Here is a 4762-nt window from a genome sequence, read left to right as displayed (position 1 = left end):
AAGATCTAGACATAGTTTGGTGAATTAAGAATATTATATATTCTTACATAATGTACATTATACGTATTATATAATGTACATTATATATTATGTATACAATATATTTTTATATATAATATAATATTTATATATACAGAGGGTGCCAAAACAATGTATACACATTTTAAGAACAGAAAAAACTGTATTAAAATTGGAATACTCAATATATACCAATAACAAAAGATGAATAAAAGTCACATTTGACTTCTGCAATTATAAGAGGTGCTCAAAGTGTTTACCATCAGTGTAGTTTTCACAGTGTTTTTTCCTTTCTTAAAATGTGTATACATTGTTTTGGCACCCTCTGTATACCTAACCTATGTATAGCCTATAAGCATTTAGGTAGGAAAAGCAGAATGTCTGTAAGGAAACATATGCCTGTAAGGAAACTATTTCAAACTGAATAAAAACAGGGATAGGAAAAAAAAAGGATCCAAGAAGTTTATAAGAAAGTAAAATATACACTAGGTGTGATAGCAATAAATATATACTTTTAAAATTGTAAGGGTTTAGAAAAAATATCATTAATGTTTTTATACTTTTGTATACTTGGAAGTATACTATAGTAGAGTGAGAAATGCATCAAAATAAAAAATGAAAAAAATAGCATCAAAAAAAGGCTAATATTGAATACTAAACCAGGTTGAAAAAATAGCTTTATAACATTGTAATATGGCAATATAATTTAATGGATTTATTAATACATTTTAAGAGAAAATATAATAGCAAAATTAATATATTATCAGGATCTAAAATATATCTCATGTCAGCAGAATATTGAAAGTTTTCAAAAGGTAAATTATCCTAAGTTTTATATCTTTCATGGGAGGGGTCAACATAAATTAACTAGATAATTAACAATTTTGAAAAAAATTACATAAAAAATAACACTTACTGGCATACTACATTTTTCCTATTTCTAGAACACAGTAGAACAAATAAAATATACACGTAGGGAAAACAATTATGGGAGTCATAAAGAAAGCCTGTAATACAAGTTGTCATCTGTTGTGATAATAAATCAATGGTATATGTATTTAAGCTCATCTTACACTACTACTCCACCTTCAATTCTTTGTGCCTTTGCTCCCAATCCCACCCTACTACACACATATTTTCCTTTGTTTAATGGATTTTGCTGTCTTTAAATGGTTTTCAGAAAGATGAGATGATTAAAAACATGTGAAAGTTTATTACCACTGACACCTGAAAAAACAACACCTATCCTACAGGCAGCTGACTTTCAGAGGACTCGAGATAAAGCGCATGGAGTAGGTGAAGCAAGAAGTGTCACTCTTTCTTTTCTTTAAAGCCTGTATTTCAAGTTGAGAGCCATATCAGTAAGGAACAGTCTGGATGCATTCTTCTCAATCTAACCCCAACTACTTTATAGTTGTTATTTTTTCCACCTGAAAAGTGATAGCATAGTCAATTCATCTCAGCTTTTGTGGAACAAAGTTTAATCTTTTCCTTTTTTTGTGCATATCATCTTAAAAAGTCAGGATGATAACTGACTAATTCTTTGGGAGGAAATGATTTTCATTCCAGAGGTTAATTTTTAATGAATCAAAATTAAAAGAAAGAAAGGAAAGAAAAAATGAAATGTAGCACAGTCATCTAAAAATTATATTAAATAATTATTTTTTAAATGAAGAAAATTATAAGCCACTACTTAATCTGTAATTGGATAGGCCTTTAAAAGTATCAAGGAAAAAAGTCAAACCTAAAAACTATCGCATTTGTATACACAAAAGTTTGTAATAAATACAATGGTCTGGAGCTCAGAGGAAAGTGTTAGATGAAGAACGTTGGTGGCAACATGTGATGTTTGATAGACATAAAATTCCTATTAATATTGAAAAGTACCTTTGGAATTATTTATCTTAAATTCCTATCATACTCTTGCTTTTTATATAAAATGTCCTTTCCCTTAGCTATTGAAATATATGCTTGTGACTTTTACATATCCATTGTCCTCTATTTTCAAAAATGAATTTTTTCTGTTTCCTTGGCTATTGCTGAAATGTTCCTTTTCCAAGCCACTCTTCTCTGAACTCAGTGCTTCCTCTGAGTAACCTAGAGTCTCTATTCTTCACAAGAAAGATCCCACAAAAGGCCTGGCATTTAAAATGATGGTGGCCTGACCGCACGTTATCTTTCTAGGTGCAATCCTTAATTTTCACATTAACAGGATCTTTTTCTATAGTCTAAAATTAGATTATGCTTTATTGTTTCTATCCTCCACATCCTTGTACAAAGAATATACTGAAAACATATTTGTTAATTCATTGACAATCAGAATAACATATTACTAATTGGGATGCAAAAATTACTTTCAATACCCCCTTAAATTTATAAGTATCAGGCATTACATTTAGAAGAAACTTTAATTCTTCAACTTAGTTACTAAACTATGAAATGTTCTGCAGAAAAGCCAAAGGTGTAAGTGCAGCCATGTATAATGTCGCTGTAGGTTAACGATGAAATAGATCTTTTCCACATTTTCAGTGAAAGCATTTGTGAAAAGATGTATTGCTCCAAGTTGGAAATCTATATTCTGTGACAGCTGCCGACTAGTAATGAGATCTAATGAGCTGTCTCTTTATTGGAAAAAATAACATTTGCAATAACAGCCCCTTTGCAAATTGTAAAAGAGTATGGGAGTGCAGATATAACCCCAAGTTGATAAGGGTATAGTCATGTCAATGTCATTTCAATTCAAATCTAAGTTGCTATTCCCATTTAAAGTAAGGTACTGTACACTCAAATGTGAAAATTAACTCATTTTCTCCCTAATAGCCTGTGGCTAAAAATTTAGTTTCTTTCATGTAATATTAACATAACACTGATACCAATATTATTATAGTAAACTTAAGACAATTAAGTTTAAACAATGATAAGCTTTTCAGATTTGATTTCCAAGTTTAACAGAAAGCTATTATACTTTTTCATTGTTATGTTCATGTAATATTTGGGGTTTGTTATTTGAAATTATTATACTAATACAAGAATGCCCCCCTTCCATCACTTCACAACCCCCCAAACATACACATAAAAGAACCAGCTGTGATCAGTAGTACTAGAGTAAAAATTTTGAAAACTGATGATGGTTTACATTATCTTGGAATGCCTCAAGGCTCAAGTTAAGATCATTTAAAAGGAGCAGTGGCAGCAAAGATACAATTGATTTTGGTAACATAAAAAATCTAATATTTCACATAATAAAAATAAGGGTGTTATCAAAACATTGTCAATAAAATGCAATTTATTGTTTTTAAAAAATCATTTTTAAAAAATCCCTTACACTTAAATCATAGAAATTTAAATGCATGAAACACATAAAGTTTCGAAACAATAATTTTTATGGCTTCCAAAATACACCAACATCTCTTACGTATTGGTAATACATCCAATATATACTTTACATTTTCTCTTCTGTTACAAGAGAAAGGGCTGCATTATTCTTAAAGTTAGTTATTCCAGTTCTCCAATTTTCATCACAACAACTTTTTTTCTGGGCTTTTTCTTTATGCTTTACCCCCTCATTCTCCTGTATTTTCACATAGTCATATCTACTGGCTCTCAAATCAGCCCTTAATTATACTTAAATATCTCCTGTTAACAAAACAAAACAAAACAAAACAAAACTTCTACTCTATCCTTCCAAATCACAAATGAGCCTTTTGAAAAACAGTCCAAAAACAAGACTGTTTCCATGTCTGCTCTTCCCATTCAGTCTTCAGTCTACTCCTCAATGTACTGATATTCTTTTCTCCAAGAAAGTCATCTCTCAATTCATTTTAAATACATAACTTTTGGAATTGCTCAGCAAGATTAGACATTGTTGATCACTCTCTGATTTAACTTTCATATCAGCATCCTCTCCTGATTATCTTTCTCTTTAATTTTTGATATTATTTAGTTGTACTTTCAGAATCCTTCTTGACGCCCCATCACCTAAATATTGTTGCTTCTTAGGATCCTATCCCAGAAACTACTCTCTCTTCATTTTTCAAAAATGTCCCAGAATTGTCTCAAGAATTCTCACCAATTACCATCCAGATGCTGATAAACTCCATCTGCCCAGATGAGATGTGTCTCCAGGGCTTCAGAACCACCTACAACCTACTGGGCATGTAGGCACCTTCATACTCAATATATTCGAGTCTTTATTTTGTTTACAGATCTCCTTTCCCAACACTGTCACCTAGGTTTCTCTATGTTAATAAAATCCAATTAGTCAGAAGACTTGACTATTCCTTCACACCAAGTATCTCCCACACCCAATAAAATCACTAAACTCTTTCAATTTAGCCTCCCAGATATCTCTTATATTTGTCAGCTCTCTTGTCCATTCCACTACCTGAATTGAGCTGACCAACAAATTGCCTCTTATCCAAGTTTGTGGATCAGCATAACTATACCTTCTTCTGGTCCAGTGACCACATGGAAACAAAGTGATCTATCTAAACACAAACCTGATACTGTCATTTACCACCTTAAAGCTATTCTATTATTTTTTGTGGCTTTTAGGCTAAAGTCCAGATATTTAACTTGGCTTCTTACTTCTTTAGGCTTCTCTCTAGAATCCTTGTTATTTCCTAGAAAATCACATGTCATCTTTGCAAAGGTCCATGTGCATCTCTTTCATTAAGCATGAGTTACCCATCATATTCACCCAGGGAAATTAAAAAAAGTAATTAGAGAAAAAAAAAAGAACTTT

This window comes from Hipposideros armiger, unplaced genomic scaffold, assembly GCF_001890085.2.
Source record: "Hipposideros armiger isolate ML-2016 unplaced genomic scaffold, ASM189008v1 scaffold_387, whole genome shotgun sequence".
Lineage (NCBI taxonomy): Eukaryota > Metazoa > Chordata > Mammalia > Chiroptera > Hipposideridae > Hipposideros > Hipposideros armiger.
The sequence above is the reverse complement of the archived record's forward strand: the minus strand, read 5'-3'. Positions refer to the sequence as shown.